Genomic DNA, 12,606 nt, shown 5'->3' with positions numbered 1-12,606 from the left:
ACTAGATTCTAATACAACTACTGCTTTACTAGTATTTTTAATGGTAACCAAGTGTATAAAGTAAAAATTTTTTTTTTTTAAAATCCGAAAGAATTTAACCCCTTCCCACACTTAAGATCTTGCAATGCCCTCATTTGCAAGAAATCAGTAACAATTTAAATTATTGAGGGTGATTTGTGTGAAAATGATTAAATTTTTACCAAAGTTTCCAAATATATTGTCGTTTGTTTGCTGAATGATAAATGGTGCACATCATTTGTTCATTCCGTCTTGTTGTTATTTCACATGTATTTTGCATCTTGTCGTCAAAATTAGTTGCTTTTGCTGAACTTAATGCCAGTCTTTGAAAATGCGTTGTTTTACCCTGTTTTGTACATAAGATAAACTGCAAACATATATACATATTTTTGAAGTTTGGTTTATTACCCCACATTCAAAAATTATTAAAATCTAAGAATAAAAGTTAGAAATTATAAAAATGATTACAATATTAACAAAAATATTAAATGCATCAATAATTACAAATTACAAAATAATAAAAAAAATAAAACAAATAAACTAAGGATGATATTGGTACCAATAGGGGTTCCAGGCATACCCATACGTGCTATAGAATGCTTCGGCAGGATCATACGTAGGATATGGTGGCTGCATCTCTATCGACCAAGGAGGGAAGACAGGTTTCGGTGTAGGAATATAGTTTCTACCTATATGTTGGCAATGTGCTATGATCTGGTTCTGATGAACTTGCCAATCTTCAAATGCCCTCTGTCTAGCATTTTCGTATTCCTGAGAAGCTATAAACCTATGCATTTCTTGCATCTCATTCCCCCCTCCTACATTACCTTGTTCCTGGTTTCTCTCTACCTGTGGATGTCTACCATTGTACCGTACTGCGGCGTTATTTCGCCGCTTCAAAACTTTTGCACCATGGTATACATTTAAACCTATAGTGTCGCGGGGTTCCGGCTCTTCTACTAATAATCCCCCCCGACTTATATCCACACCGAGATATTCACCAATCAAAGTAATAAAAATACCACCTCCTATTATGCTATGTGGACGCATCCCTCGAACCATAGCTGATAAATAATAACCCACACAATATGGTATACTTACAGCGCTGTGTGGGTCTCGAATACACATATGGTAAAACAAATCTTGTTCATTTACCTTTTCTTTGTTTTTACCCCTTTGTGTAATCGAATTAGCTAAAAACCTATGTATCACTCTTAATTCGGCTCTATCTATATCCAAATAAGAGTAGTTTCCCCCTTTAAAACGGTGATGGCTTGTCATTTGACTCCACACACCGTGTGTATCAAAATTTTCATCTATTTTCCTACCGTTTAGTATCAATCCTCTACAATCGGCAGACGCTAATTCCTCAGGCGTATATATACGTAAAGCCTGAGCCATGTCCAGTAAAGACATGTGGCGCATCGAACCGCCTAACAAAAATCTAATAAAAGAACGATCGGTTAAACTAGCTACCCGATCATTCAACTCTATACTACATAACAACTCTTCACACCATACTTTATATACAGGTCTGCGTATGGTGAATAAACATATCCAGTCATTAAAAGAAGAATTACCATACCTCTGTACCAGTAATTCCCTAATTGGCCCGGCCAATTCTACAGCTTCCAAGGGTCCCCATTCTATGACCCTCGGTACCTCAACAACCTTGGAATGAAGAGTATGCAAACCCCGTTGATATTTTGGATAATCTATCCAAAGTCTGTCAAATCGCAGGTTCGGGTGCAACTGTTCCAAGTGCATATCTGAAAAGGTCATGACTGGATGAGGTACATCCTGCTTGTAGTAGTTATCTACCTCCTGTTGTTCCAAGTTCTCAGCAGGAGCATGACGGGCTTGGGATGAAGATTCACCCCTTTCATTCTGCAAAACACATCAAACACAAATTTTGTGCATCCAAATATGCATTAGTGTCAGCAAAATCATCAATCAAAATAATTACAATGACATTATCAATTTATATCAAACTTAAGCTTATTTTCACATTTTTATCAAATCTACACTTTTTCAAATAAGCATATACGAAAATTTTCGCCAAGTTCATAAGCATTCAACTCAAATAACATGTCAAAATAATCATTACTAGCAAATAAACAAGTCTCAAATGGCATTATCTTTCAAAAATCAAGTTCATGAATTTTGGACTTGAAAAAGTCCACTTTAATTCTCAAAATCATGTTTAGGCTCAAAGTTTGGATCATTTAACTACCTAGACATGTTACACTACTCAATTTAGCAACAATTCATGACAAAAATCGGCCATAACCTGTTTATATCAAAAAGCCCCAAATTGCTCAAGAACACAAACCCTAGATTATTCAAAATTTGAAGTTTAAGGCTTCTAATCATGTTAAACAGCATCAATCTAGGTTATACAAGCATAATACATAAACAATTTAAGTCTAATTACACTAAAAAGCATCAAAATCAAATTGGGTAAAAATTAGCTCAAGAACACTAAAATTCGAATTAAATGGTGTTTAGGTGTAGAAATTTACCGTTTTTCTTGAGTAGTTCCTAGATATCATCCTTCTCAACATGATTTTAGCAAAAAATTTGGTGATTAACGGTTAAAAATTGAGATTTTTGGAGTGTTTTTGGGTGTATTTTCGGGTTCTTTTTCGAGCTGTATTTGGGTGTTTTTGTGTGGGGGAGGTAAACTGATCGTGCAGCTTGTTATATTTTTTTTTCTGTAATTTTGTCCCTCCGCGAGTCGCGGAGATTTACCCTCCAAACTCCGCGAGTCGCGGAGTTTGGTTTTTTTTTTTTTTTTTTTATATCATTAACTTATTAAAACAATTAAGTAATTAATTTTAAAATTTTGTTTCCCTTGTTATTTAGGACGAGGTCGTTTCGGATTGATGTCCTAGTCCGTCCCTCGACAAAATTTTAAAATTTGTCTTTTTGTAGCGATTGTTTTAAAAGCTAAGATTTTTGGGTTTTTTCAATGTTTTTGGCATACTTTAAATTAATAAGATTAAAAATAATGATAATAAAAGTTCTCGTCCCTCCCTTGGGTAAAGCAATTTCGGTTCAAAGACCTAGTCTTCAACTTACGACGAATTTTAAAAATCATATTCTTAACTTAATGAGATAAAGTAAATTTTTGTTTTTAAATTCACACAACATAAATATAAAATTCAAAATTAATATTAAAAATTAAAAATTCACACCAAACTTAAAATTTAAAATGCATAAAATTAAAAATTAATATTTTGAAAATTAAAAATTCACACCAAACTTAAAATTTAAAAATTCATAAATTCATACTAAACTTATTTTAATTTTTCAAATATTTACAATTTTAAATATATTGTTTTTACAAAGTTTACAATATTAATTTAAGATTTAAATATTAATTTTAAAAACATGGTAAAAATAAAATTAAAAATCTTTTTGTCTTTTTATCCCACTTTAATCAATCAAATATTATCAAAAATATGCGCCCCTCTTTTCGGTAAAGTAATTTCGGTTCCAAGACCTAATTTAACTCATGACGAATTTTTGAAATATTTTGGGTTGATTGATTAAAGATATTTATACCTTAAGAATAAACGTTAAATTTCGCAGTGATGTAATAAATTTTTGAATGATATCAATAATTTCGGTCGCCAAACCTAATTTTATTTAATACCAATTTAATACTTTTTAGCGAACAAATTAGCGTTTATTATCAAAAGGTTAAAAATAAAAATAAAAATAAAAACTGTACAGACATACCTGTGAAATAGATTTCTTAGTTATATGATCTATTATATTCATAAGATAGTCGGTTTAATTGGTTTTCCATGGCTGCATAGGCGTAACCTCGAGCATTCATTGTCTTTTCTTCTAAACATATGAACGGTCCGTCTCTGCATAAAGTAACAAATTCGGTATTTGAATAGGTTTGATTATTTGAACATTTACCTCCATGTGACCATTTTCCGCATTTGTGACATTTTTCTAGGTGTCGTGCTCTTCTTTTCGCTGCGGATTTTGATTTTCCTTTACCAAATTGTAACTTATTATCTTCGCATCTGGATCCTTTTCTAACTCCGTCCATTCTTTCTCTGATTATTGATACTAATTCACTCGGTAGTATGTCATTATTTCTTTTAGTGATCAAAGCGTGTAGCATTAGACCATGGTTTAGTTCACAGGCAGTCTTCATTTTGTAAAAACCTAAAAAAAATAAAAATTCAGAATGGGGGGAGAAGACTAGTTCTTTAGGGTCTGCTAGGGAAAGACCATACGTGTTCCATTTTCGAGAACTACACGAAAACAGACAATCTAACTCTAACAGAAATACATATTATCCTTCAAAGACTTGATTCTCCCCACACTTAGTTAGCTGTGGTGTCGAAATTGTGATTAACTTCGTTGTCGACTTCCATCGGACCATGTATGTAATGTTTAACTCTGTGACCATTAACTTTAAATTCAATCCCATTTGAATTTATTAATTCTATCGTTCCGTATGGGAAAACTCTTTTGACTATGAATGGTCCAGACCATCTTGACTTCAATTTTCCAGGAAATAGCTTGAATCGTGAATTGAAAAGAAGAACTCTGTCTCCTTCTTTAAATTCTTTTGAACTTCTGATTCTTTTATCATGCCATTTCTTCGTTCTTTCTTTATAGATTAACGAATTTTCGTATGCTTCATGTCTTAATTCTTCTAATTCGTTTAGTTGACTTAATCGTAGACGTCCAGCTTCATGTAAATCAAGATTACATGTCTTCAAAGCCCAAAATGCTTTGTGTTCAATTTCTACTGGAAGATGACATGCTTTTCCATACACAAGTCTAAAAGGTGTGGTTCCAATTGGAGTTTTGTAGGCTGTTCTAAAAGCCCAGAGTGCATCCTCCAATTTAATGGACCATTCCTTTGGATTTGATCCTACGGTTTTCTCAAGAATACGTTTTAAAGCTCGGTTTGTATTTTCAACTTGTCCACTTGTTTGTGGATGATATGCGGTGGAGATTTTATGAGTTACTCCATATCTTTTAAGAACTTTCTCAAGTTGATTATTACAGAAATGAGTACCCCGATCACTTATTAAAGCTTTCGGTGTTCCAAACCTTGCAAAAAGACGTTTTAAAAAGTTGACTACAACTCTTGCATCGTTAGTTGGGAGAGCTTGTGCTTCCGCCCATTTAGATACATAATCAATGGCTACGAGTATATATAGATTATTATGAGATTTTGGAAATGGACCCATAAAGTCAATACCCCAAATGTCAAATACTTCACATACTTGGATGACATTTTGTGGCATTTCATCACGTTGACTTATTCTTCCGGCCCTTTGACATGCATCACAGGATTTGCAAAGAAGGTGTGCGTCTTTGTAAATTGTAGGCCAATAGAATCCAGCTTCATAAATTTTTCTTGCTGTTAGTTGAGGCCCATAATGCCCTCCTGTTGGTCCTGTGTGACAATGGTTTAAAATTTTACTAGCTTCATCTCCAAATACACATCGGCGTATTATTCCATCGGGACAACTTTTAAACAGATGTGGATCTTCCCAGAAATAGTGTTTTATATCACTGAAGAATTTCTTTCGTCTTTGGTACGATAATCCTTTTTCAAGGAATCCACAAACTAAGTAGTTTGCATAGTCTGCAAACCATGGGATTTCTTTATAATCTATCTTCAATAGATATTCATCAGGAAAGTTGTCTTGTATGGCTGATTCATTCAGAACTTCTAATTCGGGATTTTCAAGACGAGAAAGATGATCAGCGGCGAGATTTTCTGCTCCTTTTTTATCTCGGATTTCAATATCAAACTCTTGTAAGAGTAAGATCCAACGGATTAATCTTGGTTTAGCATCTTGTTTTGAAAATAGGTATCTAAGAGCAGAATGGTCGGTATAGACCACCGTTTTTGCTAGAACGAGATATGATCGAAATTTGTCAAAAGCAAAGACAATAGCAAGGAGTTCTTTTTCAGTAGTTGTATAGTTCGTTTGTGCTCCTTGTAATGTCTTACTAGCATAATATATAGGTTGAAATCGTTTTTCAATCCTTTGTCCTAAAACGGCTCCCATTGCAAAATCACTTGCATCGCACATTAGTTCAAATGGTAGATTCCAATTTGGTGTTATCATGATCGGTGCATTAGTGAGTTTTTCTTTAAGAATATTAAAAGATTTGATACATTCATCTGAAAAGATGAATGGCGCATCCTTTTCTAGGAGTTTATTCATAGGAGTGGCAATTTTAGAAAAATCTTTTATGAAACGTCGGTAAAAACCGGCATGCCCTAGAAAACTCCTAATTCCTCTAACATTGGTGGGATGTGGAAGTTTAGCAATTACATCTACTTTAGCTCTATCCACTTCAATTCCTTCTTTTGAAATTTTATGTCCAAGAACGATGCCTTCTTTAACCATGAAATGGCATTTCTCCCAATTAAGTACTAGATTTGATTTTTCGCATCTAATTAGCATTCGTTCCAGATTTACTAGACATGATTTAAATGTATCACCGAAGACTGAAAAGTCATCCATGAATACTTCCATGCATTCTTCTATCATGTCATGAAAAATCGCCATCATACACCTTTGAAAGGTTGCAGGGGCGTTACAAAGTCCAAATGGCATGCGTTTGTAAGCAAAAGTACCATAAGGGCACGTGAATGTGGTTTTCTCTTGATCTTCGGGTGCTATTGGAATTTGAAAATATCCGGAAAATCCATCTAGAAAACAATAGTAACTATTTCCGGCTAATCTTTCCAACATTTGATCTATGAAAGGTAAGGGAAAGTGATCTTTTCTGGTGGCGTCATTTAATTTTCTATAATCAATACATACACGCCATCCTGTTACAGTCCTAGTAGGAATAAGCTCATTTTTCTCATTTGTGATGACAGTCATGCCACCCTTCTTAGGCACGCATTGAACTGGGCTTACCCATGGACTATCAGAAATTGGATATATCAAACCTGCATCTAGCAGTTTAATAATCTCTTTCTTAACTACATCTTGCATATTAGGATTTAGTCTTCGTTGGCGTTGCACATACGTTTTATGACCTTCTTCCATAAGGATTTTATGTGTGCAATACGAAGGACTTATTCCTTTAATATCATGAATCTTCCATGCAATGGCTGGTTTATGAGCTTTCAACACAGAAATGAGCTGTGATTTCTCATTTTCAGTAAGAGAAGACGATATTATTACAGGTAATTCAGATTCACCATGTAAATAAGCGTATTCCAAATGGTTTGGAAGTGGCTTTAACTCTAATTTCGGAGGTTCTTCTATCGATGATTTATATCGATATCTGTCTTCTTCTTTTAGCATTTGAATTTCTTCTGTTGTTGGTTCATATCCATTAGCTATAAGTGTAGCTAACATTTCAGCTTCATCAATTGGTTCATTACTTTCTCCTAAAGAACATTCTCCTGTTCCTTGTAATTCTGGAAATTCTTCTAATAATTCTGCATGTGCATCTATAGTTTGAATATAATAACATGTATCATCTGCAGATTGTGGTTGTTGCATTGCTCTATCAACTGAAAAGGTAACACTCTCATCCTCTATACTTAGGGTCAGTTTCTTACCGAACACGTCTATCATTGCTTTAGCCGTGTTTAAGAATGGTCTTCCTAATATGAGAGGAACTTGAGAATCTTCTTCCATGTCCAAAACAACAAAATCTACTGGAAATACTAAAGTACCAACTTTAACTAGCATGTTTTCCATTATCCCTCTAGGATATTTTATTGATCTATCGGCTAGTTGTATGCTTATTCTGGTTGGTTTCAATTCTCCAAGGTCTAGTTTAGCGTATAGTGAATACGGCATTAGATTTATACTAGCACCTAAGTCTGCTAATGCTTCTATTGAACTAAGACTACCCAGAAAACATGGAATTGTGAAACTTCCTGGATCAGATAGTTTTTCTGGTATCTTATTCAACAGCACTGCTGAACAATTTGCATTCATAGTAACAGCCGAGAGTTCTTCCATTTTCTTTCTATTCGTGATTAGATCTTTCAAGAATTTAGCATATCTTGGCATTCCTGAAATTACATCAATGAAAGGAAGATTTACATTTATCTGTTTAAACATATCCAAGAATTTGGATTGCTCGGCTTCAAGTTTTTCCTTCTTCATTTTACTCGGGTAAGGAAGTGGTGGTTGGTATGGTTTAACATAAGGTTTATCCTTAACTGTGTTATCTTCATTAACCTTTTCAACTACCGGTTCTTTTTCCTTATCTTGATCAGGTTGTGGTTCTTGTGGAGTAGGAATAGTTTCATCAGAAGTTACAGGTATTTCAGGTGGTTTAAGTGTTGTACCACTTCTTGTGGTAATAGCTTTAGCTGTTTCATTCCGGGGGTTAGCATTTGTATCACTAGGTAAACTTCCCGGTTTTCTTTCACCTATTAACCTTGCTAGGTTACTTACTTCTTGTTCCAGATTTTGAATAGAAGCTTGTTGATTTCTAAATGCTTGAGCATTTTGTTCATTGGTTTGTTTTTGAGATGTGAAAAACTGCGTTTGAGTTTCAACTAGCTTCGTCATCATATCTTCTAAATTCGGCTTTTTATCATCGGTTTGTTGTGGTGGTTTGTTCTGAAAATTCGGTCTTTGCTGATTATAAGTATTATTGGATAATTGTTGATTGCTAGGACCTTGTTGGTTGTTGTATGGAATATTTCGGTTATAATTCGGGTTTTGATTGTAAATCGGTCTTGGCGGTTGATAATTATTCTGATAATTATTTCCAGGCCTTTGGTTTATGTATGAAATATTCTCTCTTTGTTCCATTGTTAATTCAATACTGAGACAATCTTTTGTCAAATGTGGTCCTCCACACTGCTCACAACTAATTCGTATAGCATGAATATCTTTAGTCATTTTTTCCATTCGTCTCTCGAAAGCATCTATCTTTGCCGAAATGGAATCTAAGTCATGGCTAGAATCGGCTCTAGCTGCTTTAGATGATCTAATGATGTCTTTTTCTTGGTGCCACTCATGTGAGTGGGAAGCAGTATTATCAATAATTTTGTAAGCATCAGTTTCGGTTTTCTTCATAATAGAGCCACCAGCTGCTATATCTATGTCTTTCCTTGTAGTGATGTCGCATCCTTGGTAGAATATTTGTACTATTTGACAGGTGTCTAAACCATGTTGCGGACATCCTCTTAACAACTTTCCATATCTTGTCCACGCCTCATATAGAGTTTCATTTGGTTTCTGTGTGAACGTAACAATTTCTGCTTGAAGTCTTACGGCTTTAGATGCAGGAAAGAATTGTTTAAGAAATTTGTCAATTAAAACGTCCCATGTATCGATCGCCCCTTCAGGTAACGATTCCAACCAATCTTTGGCTTCTCCCTTTAAAGTCCAGGGAAATAACATGAGATATATTTGTTCATCCTCCACTTCTCGTATTTTAAATAGTGTGCAGATCCTATTAAAGGTACGTAGATGTTCATTTGGATCTTCCTTCGGCGCACCACTAAATTGGCATTGATTAGTCACCATGTGTAGAATTTGTCCTTTGATTTCATAATCTGGCGCATTAATGTCTGGATGAGTAATTGCGTGACCTTGGCCAGTGCGTTTAGCTCTCATTCGGTCTTCCATACTTAAAGGTTCCAGATTCTCCATAATTGAATTTGTTGAATCGGTATCACTAGATGATTCTGATTTAATAGTTCGTTCCTCAACAATCTCTGTTTGAATGATTGGTGGTTCCGGAGGAAAGTTTAATGGTTCAGGATCTACGAACCGTTCCTGAATATTTTCTGGATTCTCAATTGTGAGGTTTGTTTCAAAAACTGGATTATCGGAAATTTGAACTGAAGTACTTGGTCGAATGGATGACGATTCTAAAGAAAAATCAACGGCGGTTATATTTGTTAAACGATGTCTTGATCGAGTTAAAGGTGGTGAACGTATTAAAGGTGGTGAACGTCTTGCTCGGTGCATTCACAGAATATCCTATTAGTTTTTAAAAGGAAAGAAAAATTATAATAAGTTATCCAATCAATAGACTTTTCTGATTTTGCCCACGTTTCGAATAGCCAAAAGATGCAGCAGAGGGGCAGGATTCGTTTGGTCTCAATATAATTGAGGACTGTTTGGCTCCAATAACCCGGTCCACGTACAAATCCAACTATTACTACGAACCAGAAAATTTTGATGTCTATCAATTTAACCTCTTAAAATAAATTTTCGTAATTTTAAGAAATTTAGATAAGAAGTAGAATAAAATTCTAAGTCCTAAAACTAGAATAGCGAGAAATAAGAGAGAAAAAGAGTTCGTCGCAAAAGGTCGAAAAGAAAAATTGGTTGAAAAATAAAAGGTGACGGAAAAATAAAAGAAACTTATCAAAACTTAAAAATACTTAACTAATTTAACCTTATTACTACAACTATCTTAAAATTATAATCGCAAATTGAAATTACTAATTGGAATGATAATTGATACATAGTAAAAGGTCTAAAAATATTAAAGCTTACAGGAAAAACTAAATCCCAAATGGAAATAACTTTAAAAAGAAACTAAAACTTAAAAAGGCGTCGCAAAATTCTAAAGCACCTAAATCTTAGTCTAAAGAAAAAGCACTTAAGGAATTCTACGGCAAAGCCTAAAAATCTAGGAGTAAAAATAACTATAGCTAAAACTAAGTTTAAAATTAAATATGAGCTAAAAATACAAAAGTTACGCTACAACGATTAAAAAGGTACAAAATATAAAAATATAAAAAAAAATTGTAAAAAGTACAATTTTTATAAAAATATTATTTTTATGTTATTTATTTAATAAACTATTAATTTTATAATTTTAATAAAACTAATTAAACAAAATACATAAATATAAAGTAAAAAGTAAAAATAAAACTAAAATTAATAATAATAATAATAATAATTAAGTTAAATAATAATAATAATAAATTATAACCCGTAATCAATGCGAAATTAGGGTTTTTGTCCGTGTGTCAGAGGGCCTCCGCGAGTCGCGGCAAAAAGAGAAGAAAACCCCGCGAGTCGCGGGGTTCAGAATTTGAGCTGACAGGTTTCACTTTTTACGCGTTTTTCTTTATTTTTTTTTTTTATTTTGTTTTCTGTTTTTTAAATAATTAAAAGATATTAAAATTAAAACTTATATTTTTATAAACTAAAATAAAAATAAAGAAACTTATAAAACTTAAATATTTAACAAAATCCTAAAAATACTAATATTTTTGTTTGTCTTTTTATATTTTTGAATAATTAAAACGTATTTTTACAAAAACGAATTTTAATAAAAGTAGATAAAAATCTTTTTTTTTTTTTTTTTATATTAGCGTTGCGCTTCCGGCTTTTAAGATAATCCCCGGCAGCGGCGCCAAAAATACTTGATGTCAAAGCAGAGGGGTATAAAATACTATTAATTTTTAGCAGGAAATACTATTAAATACGATACAATTTTACACAAGATATTTATTTATTTATAGAATGGATATACTTAAACCTTGCTACAACACTTATAGGCAGTGTACCTAATCGTATAGTAGTGTAGTTTTTAGTAAGTCCGGTTCGTTCCACAGGGAAATCTTTAAACAAAGCTCAACGCTATATTAGTTTACTTTTATAAAAATACAAATATATATATAGGTAATATTATTATTATAAAGGGGGGGTTTTTACCGTTTAATGACCGGTTTGTCGATTTTAAAACTTTAGTCGCAGTTAAAACCTAATGTAAAATATAAAATAAATACAAGACTTTAAATTAAAGCGTAAAGTAAATAACGATAATGAAATTGCGAATAATAAAAATGCGATAAAATTAAATTGCGATAATTAAAAGTACGATAATTAAAAGTGCGATTAAATAAAATAACAATAAATAAAAATGCGATAATTAGAAGTGCAATTAAATATAAAATAAAGGAAATTAAATATGAAATAAAAGAATTATGCTTATTTAAACTTCCGTAATCATGATGTTTGACGTGTTGATTTTAGTTTTATGCCCATGGGTTAATTGTCCTTTGTCCTGGATTATTCAATATGTCCGTCTGGTTTTTGTCCATAACAGTCCATCAGTCATAAATATAAATTGCAAGTGTCCTTGTCAAATTATTATTATACCCGAAGATAAATATTCCAACTAATTGGGGATCCGAATTGTAACAAGGTTTTAATACTTTGTTTAATGAATACACCAGGTTATCGACTGCGTGTAAACCAAGGTTTTACTACTTTGTTAACAATTACACCAATTACCCTTGAATGTAATTTCACCCCTGTTTCAATTATTCTAGTGGCTATTAATCCATTCCCGTGTCCGGTTAAATGAACGATTATTCGTACAAATAAATACCCCGCCCATCGTGTCCGATCGAGTGTATATGGTAATTTATAGGGACGCCCAATTGTAAATCTTTATATTAACATTAACAAACTTTCATTTAGTTAAACAAATATAAAGCCCATTAATAGCCCATAGTCTAGTTTCCACAAGTGTCGTTCTTTTGTCCAAACCCCAATTATGGTACAAAGCCCAATTACCCAATTTTAGTAATTAGCCCAACATCATGATTACTTCGTTTTAAACAAGCATAATAATAAC

This window comes from Rutidosis leptorrhynchoides, chromosome 7 (genome assembly GCF_046630445.1).
Source record: "Rutidosis leptorrhynchoides isolate AG116_Rl617_1_P2 chromosome 7, CSIRO_AGI_Rlap_v1, whole genome shotgun sequence".
NCBI lineage: Eukaryota > Viridiplantae > Streptophyta > Magnoliopsida > Asterales > Asteraceae > Rutidosis > Rutidosis leptorrhynchoides.
Note: the sequence above shows the minus strand (reverse complement) of the source record.